We start from the raw sequence: 27,149 nt of genomic DNA, 5'->3' as shown, positions 1-27,149 counted from the left end.
TGTGTCGTTTATAAACGCATACGAACAAAAAGAAGCCGTTCATAAAAACGTTCGATGCCGTGGAATAAGAAACCGCAGCAGCAGCAAATCGAATGGAGTTGCGACATCTCCCGGGAGAAGGAGGAAATTCAAAGGCAGGTGCCTCGATTGTGGCAGACTGTACACGAGGCAGCGGTCACGGCATTAAACGGACGTGACGTAAAGGCTGCATCGACCACTGCCGCAAATTGCGCTTGCGCTTTCTCTGTACGTCCGAGGATGGCAGCGTGAACACCTTACGGATATTCTTGGTGAATTTAGTTGAATGTGGCCAGCTGGTAAATGCGGCAGATTACGCAATTTACGTGAATGTTTGGTCGTAGCTAGGGAGCAGGTCACAGGAAATGTACCACAGTAGTGGGCTAAGCGGACACACATTGGAATAGTAGAGTGAAGTGAGACACGGGTTTTCAATCAAATATTCTGGATCAACTGAACACGTAACAGGTGAGATTGTGCGTACAAATGTCTTGGTTTTGAGCACCCAACAAAAGTTGTTGGCTTTGCTAGCAAGAAACTAACTAACAAGCTAGCTAGCTCATACGGTGAAGGTGCGTGGTAGCAGTAGTAAATGCGCATAATGGCTTGCGTCCGTGTATATTTGGTCTTAAACTGCCTTTCATTGTATATAACTAAATGAAGCAGGTGCGCGAATAAATAAACGACAGGCATATTTTCACTTGGTTAGTGAGATTGTCAAGAGCGATACTTTTCTATTTTTGCTCGCCGTGCTAGCAAATCGCGCTGCTCATCTAAGGCAAATTTGTGGTTTCGAAGCTGTATGGCATAACTATACCTAACATTTACCTTTTTCCACGGAAATAACAATACTCAAAGAAACTTAGCTATTAAAGTTAGCAGACGTGTTTTGGTTGAAATGTCTGTCTGTGTGTCTATCTATCTATCTATCTATCTATCTATCTATCTATCTATCTAAATAAACTGTTTACTAAGGGAATCAGTACAAAATCATGTAAAAAAATAAATAAAAATGGCTGTAGACCTTTGTGGCAGGTTTGTTGTTTGTAAATAGGCAGTTAATTCATGCCTAGCGTTTGATTGTTTGTGGTTTCTACTAGGGATTTCTGTACTTTTTTTCAGACCGATACCAGTACAATTACTTAATAGGCCACTTGCAGATCTCTGGGTCGCATTATTGGAAAGGGACTCTCCTTGGCTACCAACTTTTTCTTTAGAACTATTGTGAAGCAGCGTAAAAAGTTGTGATTTGGACCATTTCAACCGCTGGGAAGTTTTATTTAATTTTTAATTGTATTATTATTATTATTAATTTTAATTTATGCTATTTGATACTCCTTACATGGACAGCCCTCGGTTGCAACATGATAGTTAAGATTAAGTTTTCAGTGACATTTTGCTCGACGTGTGCACAACAGCTTGACACAAAGATGACACAGGTAGGACATTTTGTGGTCATCTGCTCAGCCTCATACTGCTGGCAAAATACAAATAGGGTGTACGTTGTCGGGGTGTAATGGTACGCTAAATCACGTTTCGGTTCGGTTTTTTGGAAACTAAGGTTCGGTATATTTTCGATACAAAAAAACATATATATATATTTTTTAAATATGTTTATTTTGGAATGATGACAAGTAAACTGCACTTTTTTTTTCAAAAAAATAAATAAAACCGAACCATTCGGGTGATATTCTAAGAAATTACACCAGAATAAGAAATACACTAACAATAAAGAACTCTTAATTTTGTAAATTATTAAGACACTGAAATCTTTAAACGCTCAGCAGCAACAGCCTATGACCCATCTAAGTAGTCAAGTTAAAGCCAAGTTATCATTACAGTATACATATACACTTTTTGTGATGACAAAAATACATACAATAACAATTACAATTATTGCTAACTATATTAAAACAATTTTTATAATGAAAGAATACAGTAACTTTAAAAAGTCTTTATGAAATTGTATACACTTTTTAGGCATTGAAATCTTTGAATGTTCAACAGCATATTGTAACAAATTGGGTTATTTGTGTTGTGGTCGGATTTGTGTGTTGCTGAGTCGTGATGTTTCCGAGGTTCATGAATGCATCGTACGGCATGCGAGTGGAGCAGCGGAGAAAGAAGAGCGCGAGCAGTTGTACTTGGATTAATAAAAACGTGATAATTAAACTACGTCTGACGGTGTGTTCCTGGAAGACGCTACAATATGATAAATCTCGCTATTTAAGTTTGATGTTTTGCTCCCTCGTCTAAGAAACATTCATGTCAGTCATATGATGCCGTGCATGTTAGACGGGCCGCCCATCTCAAGTTGTTTTCCATTTGTGCAGTTCAGCACCCTCTGGTGGTTAGTTTATTAGTACAGTTTAATTTGATGCAATTTTTTGCCACCTATAATGGATGGATGGATGGATGGATGGATGTCCCACAAGACCCACACTAATCACCAGATGAAGGGGAACATTTTTGAGTTCCTCCAAAAATTGATTCACAATGTGTGCGTGCATTACCAAATTAGTGCCTCAATATTAGGTGTTCGGTTATTGTAGGTCATTTATATAATTGAGGTTAATGTTAATTGGACTATTTGAACTATATGTATAATTAGGGCTACAGCTAATTAAATGTAGAAACATTTACATGCAACTGCTCATTTAGTTTATTTGTATTTATATTTCGTGTTCTACAGAAACCATACACACACCCACGCAACCAAATTAAACAGAAATTAAACAGATTATTGCTCTCATGAACAAACTGTTCAACTAGGGCTGAACGATGATGGACAATCTAATTGCAATTTTTTTTCAAAATAATTGCGATTGCGTTGATTTGCGTTTTTTTTTCTTCAGTGTACTTTCTAATGTATTTTTCAACAATCATCTTTATTACAACAAACTATCAGATTTGTAATGCATCATAGAATACTGAGGTAAATGCAAATAACGCATTAATTCATATCAAATACAGTTCATCTATTACAATTAGAGGTATACATTTACAAAATATTTTGATGTGCAATTTGCTAAGCGCCACGACAGCATAATTCACCCACACAGGTGTGGTGTATATATTGATAAGCAGAGCTGGGCATCGCCTAACCGCCACAGAGTTCCCATCTGCATATTTAAACGACCCACGTGGTCCCAGTCTGTCTCTCGTCGGCGACAGCCAATCGGGGTCGAGAACGTACCGTATTGGCTTGAATATAAGACGGTGTTTTTTGCATTGAAATAAGACTGAAAAAGTGGGGGTCGTCTTATATTCGGGGTCTAGATATTATACCCATTCACGACGCTTGATGGCGCCATATATTATTGAAGCGAATGCTGAACATGACTCGGCAGGCCAAAGCAACCCCTGTCACGTGAGGATGACGTGCTATGAGAGGAGCCAGAGGATGGGATTAAGGACAGCGACACTGAGCACAGCGAGGCAGATAATTGTTTGTGAGGAGTAATGTTCTGTCTTGATAGATCTCAGCTACTCTCAAGTTACACCAGTTTCCATTATTTTATTGCAATGTTTTTCCTTATTCAGATTTGTTTCAAGACTACAGTTTGTTAGACTTCACTTTGATGGTTAATGCAGTTATTGCAATTTTGTTGTTTGATCACAATAGATTATTTACATTTCAAAAACCAGAAGCCATTTATTTACGAAAGTGATTGCTCTTTAGCTTACATATTTAAATGTTCAGATATTAAGATTTGAATGAGGCAAAATAACATGCCTTTTCTCTCAAATATATTGTTATAATCATTTGTTTCAGATGTACTGTAATTATTTTCTGTATAAAAATTAATTTGGTGTTCAAAAAAACTTTTTTCAAACTTGTCTTGAAAAAGAGGGAGTCGTCTTATAATAAGGGCCGTCTTATATTCGCGCCAATACGGTAATATTCTCGTCACGTGCAGGCGCCACACGAGCAGACACACCGTCAAAAAGAAAACAAATATCAAACAAAAACAACTTAATATGCACACGGGAACTCGGTGGCGGTTAGGCGATGCCCAGCTCTGCTAAATACCGTATTTTCCGGACTATAAGCCGCTACTTTTTTCTAGGTTTTCCTAGGTGCGGCTAATCTGTGGATTTTTCTTCCACCACTAGTGGCGCTTTAACCGGAATTACAATGCAATTAGGGCTGCCAAAATTAGTCGACTAATCACGACGTCGACGATCAAAATCGTCGACAATTAATTTCAATAGCCGACGTATCGTTTATTTTGGTATTTATTTATTTGGAGCATTATTTTTTTCTCGAAACTGCCGTGTCTTGCGCTTCTCTCGATGGCTGTTTTCCTGTCTGCAACACATATGCGCAGTAGTGGTAATCCGGGTCATATGTGATGCAAACATAAGCATTGTAGGTATAGTAGTGTAAGCACTAATTTGTGTTGACAACAGAGTCAGAAAGTTTCGCCAAATATACTCAATACAATGCAAACCTGCCTTTCATGGCAGCACTATGGGGATGCCCGATCATTTAAAAAAAGGAATTAAAAACCAAAAAAATTGTTTATTTTAGTTTTCTTTAGCACGGTGCATTTACCCAATTTACTCCTCTGATTTCACTATCTTCTATGTTAAAAAAAAGTCTTGGTGCCCAAGAAGAGTGAAATATGTTACAAGTATTTCTTTTTGTATTTATAGAAAATTTCACTATATTAGTTTAACTCTGCTTAGCTGTCAGGTTCATCAGATAGACATTTATGAAAACCACACAGAATAAGGAGATGAAGACACTCTCTTTGAATTTTAAAGCTTGCAAGGAGTACGGAGAAGAATTGTACAATACAATTCTTACAGGCGTTCTAAAAAAGTCTCTCCGTCTCCCTTCTTTTTATTCTCACATCCTTACACACATGGGTATTCCAACTCTAAAGGATGGGGTGAGCAAAAGGGCAGTTGAAATGTCTTGTACTTGTCTATGTGTCTGCATGTAGTTGGAAAATTACTCAATACATGAGTAAAGCATGAGTAGAGAAATCAACAATGTGGCAGGAAATTTCAGCAATCACCTTCATATTTGCAAATGTTAGCTTGACTTCTCCTGACCTCCTTGCGATTAGTTTATGAAAGCATCATGAGCATCAAATGGATGATTATCAAATGATAGTAATTATTATATGAATGTATTGTGAATATGAATTACTCCCACATTTCCCCCCTGAAAATCTTACATTTGCCCCATAAAATATAATCAAAAAGAACCTCCCAAAGGCTTTATTCCATTGAATCCTAAATACGGCAACAAAAGCAGGACCGCATAGTCGTAGCCGTAACCGTAATCATAACCGCAATCGTAAACGCGCCCATGGGCATATGGAGCCTATTTAGAAATCATAATTATTCCCGTAGACATGTGGGGAGGCTCAAGGAAAAGATTACCAATGGCCGTTACATAATCACCTTCCTCGTCATCAGTACGATCAGCGTCACCACCATCAGCATCGTGCCATAAAGCAGACGGTAAATTTCATGAATTTCAGAATTTGTAGGGGCGATAGCAGACCAGACGAGTCGGAGAACCATTGCGCGAATGCAGGGAATACAACAAAACCCACACAACATAATAATAACTTCAACCACAGTTATAAAAACCAGGATAGAGAAGACCACATGCTTATATTTGCCAAACATTTTTCCCACCACTCGGCCCAGGTGGAGGTGGACATGACCGAGTACTCCTTCATCTTTTGGTTCAGGGTGCGCAGGCCCTAAATGGCCCTCGTGAGTGACCCATCCAGGGCTGTGTTTTTAGGAATGAATGTACAACACTGGTCACCAAACATCAAAACAACAAAAAAACAACAAAAAAACCACCTCATTCAGCCAGGAGCATGTGGACCGCAATGCGGTTCTGGAATGCCATGAGTGATGTAGCTGCCAATTGCTCTTTTACAGCAACGAGGCCCGCTTCTGTGTAATTACCCAGCTTCTGTATATTGTAATGGATGTAGTTGATTCGATCCACATTCTTATTAGGTGTGATCCACACAAAGATGGATTCCCACCCCGCTGCAATCTGGTTGACCAATTTATACTCGTCTGGAATACTCCTCGGCAGGCCAATTGCATCAATGTAAGTCGGACATCCATCCCTCCAAGAAGCACGTCGTCTTCTGGAGTGCAAGGAAGGGGAGTTGAGTGTGTCGGCAGCCAATTTGATATCCATCTCTGAGGATGGAAAAATAGACACACGCATCAGCAATGACACGAGCGCACAGACACCGGAGGTATTGCGTAAAGAGTCGTATAGTTTGTTACCACCACCACACATCGCTGCGTGGCAGCAGTGGCCCCGTCTGGACCACAACAGTCCTGCACCACGTAGAATTCAGTACCACTTTATTAGTAGTTCCTGTGAGGTTAACACAAGAAAAATTAGCAACTGCAATATCAGAGGAAAAAATAGGCTTGTCCTTTGTTGGTTTGGATCTAGGATAAACAGAGTTCCAAGATGAGCAAACGATGTTTGGAGTAACCTTAGTCATAACCTCCAGGAGACATTCTCGTGGAATGTATGCTGGAATTACTTTCAACAAGGGTCTAGGACCATACATGCGACACAACTAAAATAAGCAGCTTGCGCCGCAGCCTCCGTTAACAAAAGCCAACTGTTACCTACTTACGAAACACCAGTGACCGTTAAGAATTTGTCATCAACAGCAAATTTCTCAACTTTATCAAGATTCCAGAAGTTCGATTCACAGGGACTTGAACAACTTCTAAGGGGTTGGCCAGAACATAAGCCACGCAAACAGTAATAGCATGGTAAGGGTCCGGTCTATGGATGTATGGGCTTAAATACAACGTCATACAAGGGTCATTGCCATCTTTATCATTGGTACAACTCCAATTAGTGGTATTTAAAGTCAATTGAATACCCATGATGACATGAGTTAACCTGATATAGGGCCGAAGAATTCTTGCACAACGGTCAGTAGTCCAACCAGTCCAATCCTGCCCCGTTTCCACTACTATAGGGGCGAAGAATTCTTGCACAACGGTCAGTAGTCCAATCAGTCCAATCCTGCCCCGTTTCCACTACTACAGCAGACCATACTCTAAATCTAGCCAATAAGTACCAAACATATGACCGACCATAACTTTGTGTGTTGCAAACATCAGCCTTACCATAAGAATCAAGAATTTGTCAAAGTAATCAGAGACCGTGGTATGACAAAAGTTGTAACGTTATTAAACAATAGAAGACAATAGTCTCCTTTTCAGGGACAGCATAATTTCGAGTGCAAGTAGAGAAGTTCTTATTTTTAGGATACTTATTGTATGTTACCAACCCTGAGTTTGAACCAGTTTGACTGCTTAGCACGGGCGAAGCCATCGTAATCGGTAATGAAGGGTGTTTCTCTGCCGCCAATCCCTGTAGAGCACATATGTCAAAGTCAAGGCCCGCGGGCCACATCCGGCCACGAGAAGATTTTCTACGGCGTCTGGGATGATATTGCTTTTCTATTAGATCCAGCCCGCAGCAAGCCGGTGTGGGTAGCAGATCTGATCGGGTCATTCGTGCCTGCCGAAGATGTCACGCTTTAAAATATATTGTAGCGACTTCAAAGAACACGTTGTCAGACGCAGTTTAATTATCATATTTTTATTAGTCCAACCGGCTAATAAGGCCACAGCTGACGCCAATACAGTATGACAAAACGTTCAGTCAAAAAAGTGCAACGGCTCTCCTGTTCGTCCTCCGCTACTCTCGCTCGCATGCCCTCCCATACAGCGAGCCGCACGATGTATTCATTAACCTCGCAAACAAAACAACTTGGCAAGACACAAATTTGACCACAACACAGATAACCCAATTCGTTACACTATTTCTGTAATATATTTCATTGCATCAATGTTTGCCACCCCATGACTGTTATACATGCTGACCAAAGACTTCACGTCACTTTTCGTGGCTTTCAGAATCGGATTGTGGTGAAAAGTAATTTGGAGTAAAGCACACTTTATTAGAAATACTTCATGTTAGAAATCTCACGTTGTTTTATTATTAGTAATTGTTGGCATTTGACAAATTCATTAGTTTCGACGTGGTGCTGAGATGTCCCACACTGTGAGCAGGCATTGAACGCTATTCGAGCGCTAAGTGTTGATAGTGAGTGACTTTTTTTTTCTCTTTCTTCCTTTGACACAGCTCGTAGTTTGTTCGTGCCAGCAAACTCAGTAGTTGCAGATTGCCCGTGTTTCACCACGTTTGTTGTGGTGGGGAAATGTTCAAAGGTGAGTTTAATAATTTAAGTTTGTGTCAGGTAACTGCTGTACATAATAGCCTAGATATGTTCTCGTGAGTGATGTCACGTTGATGAACACTAGTTAGTTATTTTGGCTCATATGCTAACTATTCTAGTGATGAAACGTGTGAATGTGTATTGTATGTATTGTTTGGCTGATTAATTTCTTAATACAGTGAATTATAATGTTTAGGCATATTGTTAACAAATGGATATGCATTGGATGATGTTGCTAGGTTATTCTTTGTGTTGTTGCAGACCACAATAAATAGACGTGTCAAGTGGATTACGAACCTGTGTTTTCTGACAGGATCACCCACATTCATACCTTGCCACGCTAAAATAGGTTCAGCTGGAGACATCATACCAATCATATGATCCTCTCCGTTTTACTTCACATTATGTACAGTTCATACAATCTTGCAGCCCGAGTCAACCAGAAAATTGTTTCCAGTTTGGCAGGAGAAACGCAAACGGAAGTGACGTACAAGCTGCCTCGCAAAAGTAGCAGTAGTTATTTTATTTTTTATTTAGTTACTCCGAATATAAAAACACAACAGCCAGGGGGGTGTCAAACATAGACAGAAATAAATATATTACAGATATATGCATGACATCATCAGCAGGCGCGAAGGACCTGATCCAATCTGGACATTTTAAAAATTCCAATTAACATTTTATCAGTCCGGCCCTCGGCTTGTCGCAATTTTTTTGATTCAGCCCTCCGTCCATTTGACTTTGACACCTCTGCTGTAGAGAATTTAGTACCATTATCACGCGTGCCTATCGCATATAACATGGAAAGGCCACCGAGAAACCATGTGTACAACACTATAGCAGTTGCTGCAAAAATGACAAAATGTGACACAACATAACATGTAACACCATTTCTCACATATCTAGGGAGAGGCATGTCGACTAAGAAACCCACCCCTACAATAGGTAGGGTGTCTTTAAATACTTCACTGACCGTCAAGTGTTTTCAGATACTATAAACCTGCACCCACTTTATGTCAGACTTTGCTCACCTTCCCCTTTGTTGGGTAACTCAATCGAAATGACCTTCTTACAATGCGTGAGATGTATCCAAGTTTTTCTTTCTGCAATTCTTTACGGCGGTTGGCGTGGTTAGCAATACTTGACAAGGACCTTCCCACTTTGGAGAGTGCCAATGCTTCCTTCTGTCGGATCAGTACCCAGTTGCCTGGAACAACCAGATCAACCTGTGGGGAAGAAGCACAGTCATCTTCAGGCACTTTCAATTCATCTCTTTTTTCCAGGGATTTTCGCATGCAATCAGCTAGGTTGGCTTCATTATCCAACTCCCATGTGTACTAATTATAGGTAACTTATATGGTCGACCAAACAATGTTTCAAATGGCGTGAGACCTGCGGTACTTGTAATATTTAAGTGAAACTTGATCAGGTCTACACATTGTGTCCACGGCCTATGTGTTTCTTCCATGCATTTTTTGAGTCGGTTCTTAATTGTACCATTCACTATTTCCACCAATCCTGCACTTTGTGGGTTATAAGAGCAACGGTCTTTTGAATTAATATGGAACATATGCCATATTTTTTCAATTATTCTATTAACAAAATGTGTTTGGGATGCTGTAGCGTGGTATAATGTCTTTACATAATGCTTTAGTTACTGTCAGTGCATCAGGTTGTTTAGCTGGGAATATTTCTACCCATTTTGAAAAGGCATCAATGATGACCTAGGGCTGTCCCAAACAATTATTTTTCTCCCGATTAATCTAGCGACTATTTTTATGATTCGTCGATTAGTCTAACAATGAATTTTTCGACTAATCTAGCTATTAATTTTTGACTTGACGATTATTAATTCCAAAAAACACTTCTGAAAGCTTATTTTAAATTCTTTATTAAAGTAAAAAGTAAAACCTTTTGAAATTGAATGAACAGTGACATCTCTTTTAGGAAGGCATTATGATGTGTGAACATGAATGAGGTATTTATCTATACATAACGATAAAACAATGTGTGCGTGCATGTGTGAACAGCCCAAGTAAAAGAACTAGCAAAAATAAATAACTAAAAAATAAATAACATCAGTTTGCTTAAACCTGAAACAGAAAAAGCAGTGCATACTAAAGTATTATAACAATGAAAAAGCACACATTATATCTTAGTACAGTCACGGACTATTGTTAGCAGGCCAGTGTTTCCTCTAGGTTTTTTTTTTTTTTTTTCTTTTAGCAGCGGGAGCAGGACATCATCCTAAATATACGATCTGCATGCTGTGCTGCGCCCAGTGCACCGGAGCTTTCTGGAGCAAATAACTGATGTCGCGTGTTACTGTTTATAGGTACATAGAGCAGCGGAAACAATATAACATTACCTACAAGCACCAACACAATTTGACTGGAGTGAAATAGCTCCGTGAACGTTAGCTACATAATGCACAAAGTTGAACACAACACGGCGTAACTTTGACTGCCACCCGCTGCTTCGAGAAATCAAACTTAACGATGCACGTTAATACGTCGGACACAACAGCAATTTCAGTAAAACCGGGGGATATTAGTTAGTTAGCTGGACTTAGGATGCTCCAGCTTTCTGCTTTCTCTCGTCTTCCAGTAGTACTCCTGAGTGACGTCGCTTGATGTTCGTTCATGGCTGATGTGCTGCTGTGGTACGCCAACTCAGCTTTACAGAGTGTGCAGACGACCAACTCGCTCAACCTTTCTTTGAAGTATGTCCATACTTGGGACGTTTTTGTCCGCTTTTTTAGCGGTACCCGGCGCCTCCGCCATTTCTACTGTGCGCGCTTTGTTTACAACTGACGTGTTGATGCATTTACATCATCGACACTCGAGCGTATGTACGTGCCGACGTATTTTACGTCATCTACGCTTGACGTCGACGGTATGTTGTGCGTCCCGACGTATTTACGTCATCGGCAACATCGACTATGCCGACTAGTTGGGACAGCTCTAAATGTGTCCCTTAACTTTTGTTAAATTCAATGAAATCCACACATATTCTCTGGAACGGATATGTATCTTGAGGAAACTGACCGTGCTTCGGACGCAAATTTCCTTGGGGATTATGTCAAGCTCAGGTCAAACTAGCGTTCCAAAAATTTTTTCAAAACAAGTTCAACCCAAAGGTCGTATAATGCCTTTGTACCATGCACACCATCCCACCAGTTGAGACATGATAATTCCCATGACTCAACACCGCTGCCCACTTGAAAAGATTTTTTGGCAGGGTAGGCTTGTTATCTGTGCAGACATAAACCCCATTATCCAATGTAGGTCCTTTTATTTTGCCACATTGTCTGCTCCCGGACTGGGCCTTGTTGTTGCATATCACGCAGTGTCATATTGTAAAATGTTGTCTTGTAGCTTACACTCAGCAGTACCCAAAAAGGGCCTGGTAGCTGGTTCTTTCGCTGTTGTGTCTGCAAACGCATTACCTAATGTGATTTCGTCTGTGCCTGTTGTACGTGCCGTGCCGCACACTTACATATCGCAATCTGATGTGGCAACTGAACAGCAGTCAATAAGTTTGTCAATAGTTCAGCATGTGTGACAGGTTTTCCTGTGGACGTTATCACACCTCTATTTTTCCAATATTGTGCAAATACATAACACGTACAAAAGACATACTGACTGTCAATATAAATTGTAACAGCTTTTCCTTTCATTTACATGCATGCCTCTGGTAACGCAACCAGCTCAGCTGCCTGAGCTGAAAAATGGGAAGGAAGTGGTTCCGCTTTTAACACAGCTGTCTGTGAGAGGACCGCAAAGCCTGTCTGTGTTTTGCCGAAATCATTTTTTTTTTTTGATGAACCATCCACAAAGAGGACAATTCCAGTTTGTAGATGTTGATTTTTCAAATCCAATCTACATTTTGTTTTTTGTTCTGCCAATTCCTGACAATCGTAATCGATCACCATCCTCAGTAAGTGGCAACAGTGTGGATGGATACAAAACCGTGCCTCTCTCCAAAGTGAGGTGTGGTTGTGACAATGATATCGCCGTGCAAGACAAATGTCTAGCTGGAGATAAAACGTCATATTTGTCTGCAGAAGCAAAGCTGTCACCGCACGGGGAACTTTTAAGGTCAACGGCTGAAACATTACAATTTGAGGAACTACACTCCACAGCGAGTGGTGATGCAATCACAGCCCTCACACAATGAGGAGGGCACAAGCCACACTGTCAAGTCTAGAAGAAAAGTAAGCCAATGGTCTTAACTTTTCTCCATATTTTTGCGAGACGACAGATGTCATAAATTCTCCTTTACAATCAACCATTTGTATAAACGGCTTTGAATAGTCCGGCAGAGCTAGCGTGGTACTTGATACCAGCATCAGCTTAATTTCACAGAAAGCATTCTCAGCTTTCGTTGTCCAATTCAACATTGATGACATTTTTAGATCCTTTTCGGACGTTATTTTAGATAGAGGAGCGGAGATTTCCGCATAATTAGGAATCCATCCTCTACAGTAATTTGTAATGTTGTAATTTGTAATCTTTGTTCGCGGTTTGGGTGCTTGCAAAATTGCCAATTTTCTATCCTCTAAATTTGTTCTGCCCCCCTTGCTCAAATTGTGGCCTAAATATTTCACTTGCTGTTTCCACAATTGCAATTTATTTTTGCTAACCTTATGGCACTCACTGGCCAAATATTTCAGTAACGCAACAGTGCCTTTTCTGCAAGTATCCAAATCAGACACCACAGTACATCATCCACATACACTATGATTTGACTCCCCCCCCGGAGGGTTAAATTTGGCCATGCTGGCTGCCATTACTTGAGAGTAAATAAGATAAGATAAGATAAGAATGCCTTTATTGATCCCACAGTGGGGAAATTTTCATTGTTACAGTAGCAAAGATATAGGTCACACAGGGGCGGCGGCATAATGTGGCCATTAATGTATAACATTGACGGCAAACATTTAGAATCAAACCTATGTAGATATACGCAGTAACATGTGTATATACACATGTGTATACACACCAACCTACATCTACATAAAAAATATGAGGAACACTCATTTCGGCCTGTACATAGTACAGAGGAAAAAATACTCTAAGTGACAGTGCTGCAGTGCTGTAGTGAAATGTAAGGAACAGCATTGGATAAAAATAAAACTAGACTAACAGTAGTGGGGAATGTTGAGTATTGCACGGTATTACAGTAGTGGGGAATATTGGGTATTGCACGATATGAGCTCAGGTGCAGGACTGCACAATTGCACTAATGACCGCCAGTTTGTAGAGACTACACAATGTTCTTCTTAAAGAGTCTGACAGCAGCAGGCAAGAAGGAACGGCGGAATCTCTCCTTTGCACAGCGAGGGTGTAACAGTCTGTCACTGAAGGTGCTGTGGAGTGCTGTTAGGGTGCCCTGGAGGGGGTGGTCCGGGTTGCCCAGCATTGATGACAGCTTGGCCAACATCCTCCTGTCCCCCACCGAGTCCACAGAGTCCAGGGAGCAGCCCAGGACAGAGCCGGCCCTCTTGACCAGTTTGTCCAGCCGCTTCTTGTCCCGGGCCGAGACGCCGCCTGCCCAGGTGACCACTCCCTGGAAGATGACCGATGCAACCACCGAGTCATAAAAGTTCCTGAGGAGTGTCCCCTGAACCCCAAAAGACCTCAGTCTCCTGAGTAGGAAGAGTCTGCTCTGACTCTTCCAATAGAGGGCGTCTGTGTTGTCGCACCAGTCCAGTTTATTGTTCAGATGAACACCCAGGTACTTGTAAGTTGAGACTCTCTCAACATCTGTTCCCCGGATCTTCACTGGTGCAGGTGAAGAGTGCTGGCGCCTACCGAAATCCACCAAATCAAAGAACATGATCCTCACAGTGCTCCCCGCCTTCTCCAGGTGGGAGAGTGAAGTGTGGAGGAGGTAGATGATGGCATCATCCACACTGATACCAGGCTGATATGCGAACTGGAGTGGGTCCATTGAGGAGCTCACCAGGGGGCGCAGGTGGACAAGGACCAGTCTCTCCAGGGTCTTCATCAGGTGAGACGTCAGCGCCACTGGTCTGAAGCTGTTGAGCTCCTTCGGGTGGGGGGTCTTTGGCACCAGGACCAGGCAGGATGTTTTCCATAGCTGGGGGACCCTGCCCAGCTTCAGGCTCAGGTTGAACATGTGCTGGACAATTCCACACAGCTGGTCTGCGCAGGATTTGAGGAGCTGGGGGCTGATGCCATCTGGACCCGCTGCCTTCCTCACCTTCATCTTCTTCAGCTGGTTCCTCACCTGAGTTGTGAAGGCCAAGGCTGGGCAGGAGGGAGTGGTGGCTATCTGGTGTAGCTGGGAGCTGGAGACTGTGGAGAAAAGGGGGGAGTGGGTGACACGCCCAGCAGGAGGAATAGGTGGAGGCTGCAGCAGGAGAGACTGAGTGGGGGCAGGCATCTGATCGAACCTATTGAAAAAGAGGTTCAGCTCATTTGCCCACTGCAGGTCCCCCCCAGTCCGGGTCTTGGGTTGTCCGTGGCCTGAGATGGTCTTCAGGCCCCTCCAGACTCCCCTGGCGTTATTCTGCAGCAGCTGCTCCTCCATCCTCTTCCTGTAGGACCTTTTCCCCTCTCTGATCCTCCTCCTCAGCTGGCGCTGCACAGTCTTCCGCTCCTCGATGTTGCCTGACGCAAAAGCCCTCCTCTTCTCCTTCAGGAGAGCTTTTATGTCTGGTGTGATCCAGTGTTTGTTGTTGGAGAAACACCTTACTGTCTTGGTGGGTATAGTGTTCTCCATGCAGAAATTTATATAGTCCGTAACAGTGTCCGTTAGACTACTAATGTCTTCCCCGTGAGCATCGCTGAATACTTCCCACACAGTTGTGCTGAAGCAGTCCTTTAAGGCCTCCTCGGCCTCTCCAGACCATCTCTGAACCGTGCGGGTCACAGCTGGCTGCCTGCGGACCAGAGGTTTATATACAGACTGGAGAGCCACCAGGTTGTGATCAGCTTTGCCCAGCGGGGGGAGGGGCAGTGATGTGTATGCCTCCTTGGTGTTGGCATAGAAAAGGTCCAGTGTTTTATTGTCTCTGGTGTGGCAGGTGACATACTGTGTGAATGAAGGCAGAGAGGAGGAAGGGGAGGCATGATTGAAGTCACCAGAGATGAGTATCAGGGCATTTGGGTGCTGTTTTTGGAGCCTGCTCACTGCTGCAGTTAAGACATCACAGGCTGTGTCGCAGCTTGCAGCTGGGGTCACCGCGATCACATGACTAAACTCTCGCGGGATGTAGAACGGCCTCATGCCAACAGCTAACAGCTCAATATCCCTGCTGCAAAGCTGCCCCTTAATCTTGATGTGCCCAGGATTACACCATCTATCGTTCACAAACACAGCCAGACCTCCTCCTTTCCTCTTTCCACTCTCCAGCGTCCTGTCCGCGCGTATGATTTGGAAGCCGTCCATTTCTACGACCGCGTTCGGCGTTAGCGCTGTTAGCCACGACTCTGTGAATAGCATCAGGCTAGCCTCCCGGAAGTCCCTCTCATGCCGGGTAAGCGCCGCTAGCTCGTCCATCTTGTTGGGGAGCGATCTAACATTCCCCATGATAACAGACGGGAGGACGGGATGGTATCGTCTCCTCCTTTCCTGGCGTTTAACCCCCGCACGAGATCCCCGTCTCTTCCTCCTCAGCTCACGGGGGATATCGGGTCTCGCCCCGGGAGCCGGCGCAGGGTTAGCACGGAGTGCTAACAGCTGATTCTGGCTGTAGACAATGGGGGCGCGGCTCATAGCCAAGTCGCCAGACAAGATCGCGCATAAAATTGCCACCAGCAGCAGCAAGAATACCGCAGTTTGGGTGTCCATTGCTACGCAAGTTACGACTATCAACTATATGAAAAAGGTATGAGGTAGAGTAATATTAAGGAACTAAAACACACGAAAAGGCTCACCGATGAGCCGGAGCTACTGTAGCGGGCTGCCACTCGCGCGGCGCCGGAACCGGAAAAAGCGCCGGAACCGGAAAATATATAATAATAAAATGCTGGTGTGTGACCCATTATGGCATTTAGTAGATTTTGCTGTAATTCTTCCATCAATGCTAATCAATCAATGCTAAACCTAGTAATAACAGGCCATTACTTCCCACTAAATTCAGAGGACAGTCCGGCACCATTAGCACAGGTAATCTGCAAGTTTGACCTAGTGAATCTCTTATCCACACAGGTTTTGTTACAGGAAACACAGATATTATTGGGCCGTTCTGACAAACACGTTTGCTCCAGATAAACTGGACCCGGAAATGTCCTCTCTGCATGCAGTTTTACAAACTCCTTTGTCACATAGAAATATTATCGATTTGCCATTTACCATTAGCTCAATTTTTGGTTTCATTACATCAATGACCAACATTACTTGCAGATTCAATTCTACATTTTCTTCTCTCACTAAATTTTCCTCATGTGATGCAGACTGTTGGGAAGAGGGCTGGCCTAGGCATGCTGAATTTCGAAATTTGAAAACGCCTGACATTTTTAAGACAGTCGTGATATGTGACCTTTTTTCACTGCAGCACCAGTTACTTCACTAGTGTTGGCGCCACATTTTTTGCCAATCATATTACCTTTGCCAATCTTAGTACCTTTTTCTGAGGCAAAAGCACCTGCCTTCATTTTTGTTTTACTTTGCAGCACTCCTTCTTTATGCAGTGCCTGATTTACATATTGCTGAAAACTACCAGTGGCTTTATCAACCCAATGTTTGTCTACCCACTGCTTTATTGCATTAGATGAATAAGCATGCAGGGCATTTTCTTTTTTTTTTTTTTTAGTTGCTCCTGATAGATTCCCTGAGGGACATTATCCTCAGGAATGCCACTATTTGCTTTGAAACATGCTGTTATCCTAATTCTGTAGTCTTCAAATAACAAATTTTTCTTTCTTTATTTTTTTTTTTCCATGTGGACTATTATCATCCAAAACTCAGTATACACGTAACCATCTTTATGCATTTTCTTTTTTTTTCATATTTACATCTTGCCTTAATTTTATCCTGCAGGTTGATTATTTAGTTATTTTTTTTTTTTAAGTTGGTCAGCAAAGTTGTATTTTGTTATCCATAGATTTATAGATTTAGTTGTTTATTTTTGAATTAATTAACTCTCTACAAATGTCCAATCTTTGCATGTTAATCCCTGCTTTGGATCCTTTAAATTAATACTTTTACTGTTTGTTGCGCCCATGTTGGAGTCAGTGGTTCACCTAGAGTGACTGTACTGACTTTTCCCTTGAACAGTGTGGTAATTACTTTCTGTCTGAGGTCATTCTCAAGATTCTACCACAAGTGGCGGAGAATTCTTGCCTCTGCTTCCTCAGACAGTTGCCACTCCAAAATCCTGTTCAGAATGAGGCAGTCAACCTCCACTCACACCTGTGCACATTTACTCCTTTTTACACGTACAGGGCCCGTTGCATTTTTCCTGTTTATAGACTACTCGGTCTACTCAATAGGGACTAGTATTCTCAAAGTTTGTTTCATGGCTTTACAGGTTACTTCTGTCTCATAAGTGTGACACACTCAAACCAAGCCTACCGTGAGTATCCTACTCACCAGAGTTGTCTTCACTCCTTCGGTATCCCGTCAACCCTCAGTTCCCAGATGCAGAGCCGAGACCCAGTCCCGGAAAGGGTCTGAATGCCTTGGCCACGGTCTTTACCTGGATCTCGACTCCGCTCCCGGAAGCCTCCGGTATCTTGGGATCCGGCTCGAAGGACCAATTTAAATGTCAGGTTCATCAGATAGACATTTATGAAAACCACACAAAATAAGTAGATGAAGACACTCTCTTTGAATTTTAAAGCTTGCAAGGAGAACGGAGAAGTACTGTACAATACAATTCTTACAGGCGTTCTAAAAAAGTCTCTGTCTCCCTTCTTTTTATTCTCACATCCCTACATACATGGGCGTTCCAACTCTAAAGGATGGGGTGAGCAAAAGGGCAGTTGAAATGTCTTGTACTTGTCTATGTGTCTGCATGTAGGTGGAAAATTACTCAATATATGTGTGGTAAGACATGAGTAGAGAAATCACCAATGTGGCATTTCAGCAATTACCTTCATATTAGCAAATATTAGCTTGACTTCTCCTGACCTCCTTGCGATTAGTTTATGAAAGCATCATGAGCAGCAAATGTATGATTATCAAATGATAGTAATTATTGTATGAATAATTACTCCCACAATAGCGTAGTTTTGGTTCCATTTTAAAAGCCACTAAAGAATTACAGCTAAACATTTTAAGGCCAGAGTATCGCCGTCAATTTAAGTTGCTCACTCATTTATAAACATGTCACGAATTATGGTTTACGTTGCAAAGTTTAATACAAGTTGAATGTACTATCATCTTAATTGTCTTTGTGATTAGTTTTTACATAAAGAATTCAAGCTGTAAGCAAATGATGGTTCTTCGAAGAGTAGCAGCTCACTGCTGCAATTTGCCGTAATTTATATATTATACAATTAGTCGATTGATCGCGATTAATGTTACTGATTAGTCGACCAGCAAAATAACCGTTTGTGGCAGCCAACAGGCGAGGGCGCTATGGACTAGGTTAAGCACTAAGCGTTGATATGCGGAAGTAGAGCAAAAAAAGGTGGATGTTAACTAGGGGTGAGAATCAATGGGTACCTCACGATTCAATCTGATTCAGAGGCTCACGATTCGATTGATTTCCGATCTAGAGGCCTTTGATTCGATTCCAATTCTGATTAATAACTACAGTTTCTTACATTTTATAATTAATCTAAAACACTTTTTTTTAAAACAATTGCATAACTCAAAGAGCAAGGGTTCATATTTCACACTTTGACTTTTATTAAAGTGACAAGCCAACCTCGTTTACGTGTCAACACAAATTTCAAAAAGTGCCAATGGCAGCATTGTCTCTAACTTCTCTTAGATTTAGCATAACTTGTATTTTAATACTTTAAAGTGCAATATGCATCATCTGATTGACATTACTGTGTAACTTAGCAATGAACCCTGTTTTCATTTAACCTAATGTAGCACCTGATGTCGTATATTTTATTTTAAGTAATACTGCAATTTGCCCTGCGATTGGCTGGCAACCAGTTCAGGGTGTACCTCACCTACTGCCTGAAAATAGCTGGGATCGGCTCTATTTGGACTGGCCGTACGCGTTTATAACAGTGACAGGGCTGGCAAGGTCAGTGAGGTTATTGTTATTGTTAAGTGTTGCCGTTAAGGGCTTGTGGCATATGCAGACAGGTCATGTGTTACTTCGTGCTGTGATGTCATAGTTCCAAAATGTAACACTGTGCGCAGTCGCAAATGATTGTGTGGTAGCACATGCGCTCCTGCAGTTCGATGTGACTAGCGGATATACAAAAACGGTGTTTTGGTTTTTAATAAACGTGAGTTCGCTGACTAATGCCTCCGTCATACACAGTAGGCGCTACAATATCTTAGCGTACCACAACAGGACATGCGTGCGGCGTGCCATCAGACATACACGGTAGCCTGTGTGTGCTAACTAGCTATCTCCCAGAAACGATTGCACCTATGTCAGAAACGAAATCAGGCATCAGCCACAATGTGCTTCCTTTTTAGATGCTCATTTATAAGTATAAGAACAAGAATGCCTTTATTGATCCCACAGTGGGGAAATTTTCACCGCCGTGCTCCTATGAAAAGGAGTTTTACATTGACTATTAAAATTAATTGTTCATGATTTTGATCATTGACGTCGGCGTGTGTGGCCGGCTAATCTTGGCAGCCCTACCCCCCTCAGAGTGCGCTTGGTGGACGTCATGGGCACGCGTAGTATCGATACCATGACATATTAATATTGTATCGATACTTTTGACAACACTATAATCTAGGCCTTAAGTCTCAAGAGCTTCCACTGTACTTGAATGTCCTCCTGTAGAATCAGAAGAGTACTTCTACAGGGTTTTTCCTGCGTTCAAAATTGCAGCGTTCGCCACTATGGAGGCGCTCTATCAGGCTTGGCCATCCAGCGGCTCGCGAGCTGAATGCGGCTCTTTGCCTGGTTTCATGTGGTTCTTAAAGCCTTTTTCACTGTGAACTTGCAGTGTGCCATTGTCATTGTGCATGTGGTGAGTTTCGGCACCACAGAATGGAGCGTTGCTGGGCGGTACTCTGTCTGCCACCATGGCAAATCCCCTCATTTTGAAACATAATCTACTTTACCGTGAAGCCGTTGGGGCGTCAGAAAGCGTTTCCAATAGGAGAGGGGCCGGCAAGCGATTTACTGCTTTTTTGGTGGACTTATTTACAAGTAACAGCATGAGGACAATGGAGGAAGCCTTTTTGATGAATAAAGTACATTTATTGTATTGACACTTTAAGATATATCTAGTCTCCTCTTGATTTTCCCTTCTAAAATGAGCAAAGACGGGGCTTTCTTTTGTAACAATGAAAGATACATTTTGTAAACCAGCAAAGCCTTACTTTTTACTTCCTGGTCGGCTGGTATGTCAGCACTTCCAGATATGGGCACGCAGTTGCGCATATGATAAAGGGCTTGTCCGAATGCGGCAATTGAACAGATTACATTCAGCAAACGAGATACCAGCTACGTGCAGCTCACCCATGCACAAACGAGATGGAGGGAAAAAAATGTTGAGTAGTGTTGCCTACCAAGTTTACTTTCAAAACGAGAGGGAAAAAATTAGAGCATAACAAAAATGGAGGTTTGAACACCGCATAAGCTAAAAAGCCAAACAAAGAAGGGGACTTTGTCAAAATATGCAAGAGAGCTAGGGAGTGAGTGGACAGGATGGGGCAGTTTATGTGCGCCCGTATGTATAATATGGCTCTTTGCAGTAACACTTAGAAAATTGTGGCTTTAGTTGCAGGGGTGCTCATACTTTTTCAGCATGCGAGCTACTTATAAAATGACCAAGTCAAAATTACCTTCCGGGTAGAGTATGTTTTGCATATTTGTAGTGGGTAGGGCTGTTCGATTTTGCCTAACAGGAAAATCCCGATTATTTTCTCTCAAACCCGATTTTACGATTACGATTTCTTTGTCAAATAAAAAATAATGAAAAATGAAGTATTTTTAATGTCTTTTATTTCATCTTAATTTTTTTTCTTTGAACTCAAAATTCCAGTCAATTTAACTTAATACACACAGAACAATCCCTTGGGATAAACAGCATTTTACTTGCACAATAGATTTCAGATCTGTTCTTGATTAAACCAATAATGAAAGAAGAAAGTGCATATACTATCTGAAACGAAATCATCAACATGAGAGAAGGTAGACAGTCAATTCTATAACCCAAACGGTCTGTCAGCAAGTCATTTTGCCAACCAGCTAGTGACTAGCCTTTCACCTTTCTCCCTGGTCTTACTTAAACATAAATCAATGATTAGTTTAAAACTGTCACTCAATAATACAATGCACTGTCAAGCTTAAGTACAGATGCATAGTCATGATCAGAGGTACGTTGTATAAAGGAGAAAAAAAGTGACACCTTTCAGACGTTGAGTTACTTGCTCACGGGTTGTATTGTACATGCGGGGCACACACTACACTACAGATCTATATTTGCCCGATTTATTAACTACACGCTCACTTGCCTGAGCAAATAGCAGAATCGCCGGTAGCGCCGGTGTTGTAGTTTTTCCGGACTGCGCGCTCGTGGGAGGAAGCGGAAATGCAGAGGAAACTACGGTGGCTTAGATACACCAAAAATAAAAAATCGAACGTGCCGATTTGAACGTTTTTAACATCGTTTTATCCAGAAAATTTGGTTTCGGTTCAAAATCGCTTAATCGAGCAGCCCTAGTAGTGGGCATGTCCGACCCACTACAAAAATGTATTTATTTTCAAATATATTGAGGATTCTTTATTTACAATGTATGTTGATCGACCATGCATAACCGCATGAGCCAATGTTGCACAACACAACATAATAAACTATGAACATCTTTTTTTTTTTTTTTTTTTTTAATGTTATGTCGCCCATTGATTGGATGTGAGACTCCAGTTCCTTTTACAGATGTTTACTGCTCAGCAAAACGCTGTAAAACGACAACACACCGTATATCTAAAAGTTCAGACATACAACATAAAACAACATATTACATTTATGACAAAGTAGGGGTGGGCGATATGACGATATTAGATCATTAAGCGATTCAACGTGTTCACGATCTCATAAAGCCGGAAGATCGTTTGATCGTTTACATGGCACATTCTAACCAGTTTAGCTCTATGGCGGCGCAAATCCGCTGACGTGTATACCCGACCAACCAATCACAGCACGCACAGTGCAGGGTACGTGACACTCCCCGCATTCCTGTTTGTTTGTATAGCGGGAAGCTATAGCGGAACGTCACCACGAAGCAGAGTTGGTCCCGAAAAGAAACTCCACATCCACAGTGTCGATTTGGTTTGGCTTTTCCTCGGAGGAGAAAGAGCAAACCAGTTATTTGCAAAGTTTGCAGAGTTTCGGTTCAGACGCCAGCGCCGACAGCCAAAGCAAGCGGAGATCAGACCATTGTTAACCGGAGGCAGCCGCTAGCTCCAAGCTAACGCAGCCCACGGTAACATAGCCATATAACAAGAGCCCTCCATATGAAAAAAAACAAGCGAGCAGTGTAAAGAAGTAACTGAGGCAGTGACTTATTACCCTGCTGAAGACATGATTCCCATTAAAACAGTGGAAAACAAAGGCTTTAAAAGACCCTTCAAAGTACTAGACCTGCGTTACAAGCTGTGTTTTTATGTTTACATTATTTTACCTTTTATGTTTACATTCACTACAGATCTTGATAAAAATTGTCACTATTCAAATTTAAACCCGTTCAGAAAGCTTAGCTGACTTCAAATGTGTTTTTTTTCCCCTTAGAGTTTCATTCAAATTTTAAATGTTTTATTTTGTTTAACATGAGAAAAATGGTGAGAAATGTGCAAATTAGTATTAAAAAAAACAATGTAAAAAAAGAATCGTGACAAAATCGTGATCGTGATTTTATTTTAAAAAAATTGTGATCTGACAAAGTTAGCTTTGCTTAGCGTCGCAGCTTATCACGATAGACAATGCAAAATAGTACTGACCACTTTGGCCTGCTTTCAACTAACAACAGTCTTCTCCCAGAGATAATCATTACTGTCAAAAATGTGATGCTTCAACAACTTATGTTTGTATATTCACTCAGCTTTGGCAAAACAGTGAGGAATGCCGAGGAAAAAGTAAGCAACACGCATGGTGAATGCCGCTTCAAGTTCTTCTCAGTCTCTGCGTAAAGCGTACGGAGATTCTGTAAGACGCAACTTCCGGTATGACATTTTCAAAATAAAAGCATCGTATTTCAACTTACAGATGGCAGCCATTACAAATGTCATGCAATCTACCAATACTATCTTTGCGATCGACTGGTAGATCGCGCTCGTCGTATTGAGCACCCCTGCTCTAGTTGTAATAAATGAATGCTTTAACATGATAATAGTCATTCTTATTGGAACTCTTAAAGTACAGGGTCAGGCAAAATGATCTGACACATTTGTAGGTTAAATAAAAGGCAAACAAAGTAAAGAAACAAACATTTATTTTTGAAAAGTACATCTAATGCCATTGTTTCATTATGTTTTAAAAATTAAATCAGTCAAATGATCTGTCAATCTCTCAATGGTCAATATGACTTTGAAGTTGGTAGTAACCCATAACAAGATCGTGTTTTGAGCTGGTCTGGGATCATGTCTACCAAGATTGAAGTGCAAACGGAACGCTCTTTGTGTTGCAGTTACAGATATTTTTTTTTCGATAAATGTTTCCACAATGAAAGCCCGATGCTCACCAGTCCAATTCATGGCAGCTACTGAAAAAGAAACGAAAAACAATGGCATTATAAAGAAACAAAGCAAAATGACATTATATGGAAAAAATGGCATTATATGTGCTTTTTAAAAATAAAAACACTTTTTTGTTTCTTTACTTTATTTGCCTTTTATTTAACCTACAAATGTGTCAGATCATTTTGCCCGACCCTATGTATTACCTGTAAAAGAAAGTGAATCAGTTGAATTTACAGAACACATGCACGTCATGGCACATGGTCAGGGTGGTACCAACTCTGCCTCAATTCGAGCCAGGAAAAACCCTCTTCTACAGATGAAATGAACTATGCTCCTCCCTTAATTATGACACATATACAATACCAGCAATGAGAAATATGGTCTCACTTAATTCATATTCTCCTCTTGTCCATCCATCCATTATCTGTACCGCTTCTCCTCACAAGGGTCGCGGGGCGTGCTGGAGCCTATCCCAGCTGTCTTTGGGCAGTAGGCGGGGGACACCCTGAACCGGTTGCCAGCCAATCGCAGGGCACACAGAGACAAACATCCGCACTCACAATCACACCTAGGGGCAATTTAGAGTATCCAATCAACTTACCATGCATGTTTTTGGAATGTGGGAGGAAACCGGAGTACCCGGAGAAAACCCACGCAGGCACGGGGAGAACATGCGAACTCCACACAGGGAGGCCGGAGCCGGGATCGAACCCACAACCTCTGAACTGTGAGGCGGACGTGCTAACCAGTCGACCACCGTGCCGCCTATTCTCGGGGAGTTGCTGGAGCCTATCCCAGCTGTCAATGGGCGAAGGCAGACTACACCCCGAACTGGTCGCCAGCCAGTCGCAGGGCAATTCTCCTCTTGTAATTTGTGAAATAGGTCTATCTATCCATTCTCTATTCCACTTATCCTCACAAGGGTCGTGGGTGTGCTGGAGCCTAAATACGCATCAGTGAATGCAACCAACTTTAGGCTATTATCTTTCCCAAGGTGTTGAAAGTTCAACTCAACTGACTTGGTCTTGAGTTTGGATACAACTCTGTTCGCTTCATGAATTATTTGTATGGTAGCACATTTGAGATTTGATGCCAGATTACTGGCATCAAACATGGCATCAGGTCTGCTCTGTCTTGCCACCCACAAAAGTTGCCCTATTTTTGATCTTAGCCGATCTCTTTCCTCTTCAGTAATAGGTGAAGCTTGCTCAGCTGCTCGTGATGGTGTGAGATGTATTGGTTGTAAATGCTCAATGTATGTGGCGTGGTGTATTTTCACTCTTTTGTCAGACGTTACAAAAACTACACCCACAAAAAAAAATTATCATGAACTTCACGACCAACACTGAAATTGGCTTTGAGATGTGCCATGACTGTCATTTCAAACAATTGAGACCCACCCCGAATGAAATCATCAACATGGTAAGCAAGAACACTGGTTACATTTTTGTAGAAAACTGCTGGGTCAACTTTGGACATTATACCTCCTGCATCAATCATTATATCCTTCACTCTGTTGTACCAATACAGAGATGCATCTGCTAAACCATACACACACTTTTTTGATTTCCAAAGTGTCCCTGTACAGTTGGCCTCAGGAGGAGGTTTGACGAAAATGTCTCTAGACAGTTCCATGCCCTGTAAGAAGCCAGACTTGATGTCCATTGAATGAAGTGTCCCTGTACAGTTAGCCTCAGAGGAGGTTTGACGAAAATGTCTCTAGACAGTTCCATGCCCTGTTAGAAGCCGGACTTTATGTCCATTGAATGAAGTGGCCATTGTCTTTGACAAATCACTGCTACAAGAAGCCTCGGTAACTCTTGAGGCACAGGTTGGTGAGTCTTTTTGTAGTTGTCCAACTTGCAGCTCCTCAAATCCTCTTGCAACAAGCCTTACCTTTGGTACTAAACTAGTCACTGTCTCTTTCAGAGTGCACACCCGTAGTGTTGATATGCACCTTTGTCCCTTGTCCTCAACTTCCTCGAACACCTCATTTTGTCTCCAATTACATTGATACTGATACATTTTGATCCACCTGTATTTGAAGATCTTCCAATTGTGACACATTTGAGGATTTATTGGTGCCAGCCACTCCAGCAGGCTTAAGAAGCTCCAAGTTTTCCCAATTTTTATACTTTACAGTTACTTTTCCTGCACGTCCCAAAACCTTGCTGTTTGTTGAATGCTAGTTCCTTAATTTCTGATTGTTACAATCTGACCAGTCTTTAATTTGATACTTCTCTCATGCTCTTGTCCTTCAACGCTTGTGTTTACCATAGCTGGAAATGGGTCGTTTACTGTGTACAGAGCATGTGGCTCTCCTTCCAACTCCTCAGTCATATCAGTGGTACACCGTTGCTCATTGTTGGTCTTTTCATCACTGGTAATCTGAGGGTTATCATCATGTTCCTAAGTAGCCTTCTTCAGTCTTGAGTTGATGAACTCTAATACAGGTGCCTCCATGTCAAACAAAAACAACTGCACCATCCTGTCCAATGACTACTCCTGGCCCTTTCCATTCTGGACAGTCCACCCGTTTGTAGTAAACCTTGTCACCGAGTTCATACTTCTCATCTGTGTGACGCAGCTGTTTCTTTAGTGCTCTACGTATTCTCTCTGAACATTCCGCTTCAGTAAAAGCCTTTCTTGCTGCATGCAAAGCTGGAATATGCTTCGCATCCCATTAACTTTTCGTGGTGCCTTCCAGAGCAGATGCTTTGTCAATCAACACAGAAGGCAGGTTGGGGTTCTGTCTGAATACCATCTGATGTGGACTGTAGCCATGGACACTTTGCATGCAGTTCTTCGCCATCAAAGCCCAATCCATTGCAGTGCTCCAGTTGCATCCAGTGCTTGTTTTTACTTTCATTATAATCTCAGTTAGTGTTTGATTGTGTCGTTCTAACAGCCCATTGCTTCAAGTACTGTAGGCAGCTGTTGTCTTAACTTCCATGTTAAAATTCTCAGCCATGTCTCTCAATTCTTCATTATTGAACTCCCCACCATTGTCACTGAACTGTTTTTTAGGTGGGCCGTGCACACTGATCCAATTATGAATAAAA

At 41.8% G+C, this 27,149-nt stretch overlaps 1 protein-coding gene and 1 pseudogene across 4 annotated transcripts in view; one reads left to right on the top strand and one right to left on the bottom strand.

Moving 5' to 3' along the window:
- The first annotated feature begins 232 nt into the window (after positions 1-232).
- Positions 233-27,149, top strand: part of dicer1 (dicer 1, ribonuclease type III) — a 278,919-nt gene continuing 252,002 nt past the window's right edge. For 3 of the 4 annotated variants that reach the window (XM_086050635.1, XM_086050636.1, XM_086050632.1), the window contains exons 1-2: positions 233-486; positions 8,189-8,274. The gene's annotated coding sequence lies outside the window, so the exon portion shown is untranslated. The remainder of the gene's footprint in view (positions 487-8,188; positions 8,275-27,149) is intronic. The other variant, XM_086050634.1, reaches the window with a different exon arrangement.
- Positions 5,852-11,065, bottom strand: LOC147137988 (uncharacterized; annotated as a pseudogene).

This window comes from Filicampus tigris, chromosome 13, assembly GCF_054856515.1.
Source record: "Filicampus tigris isolate MCC_2025a chromosome 13, RoL_Ftig_1.0, whole genome shotgun sequence".
Lineage (NCBI taxonomy): Eukaryota > Metazoa > Chordata > Actinopteri > Syngnathiformes > Syngnathidae > Filicampus > Filicampus tigris.
Note: the sequence above shows the minus strand (reverse complement) of the source record. Positions and strands in the feature narration are given on the sequence as shown.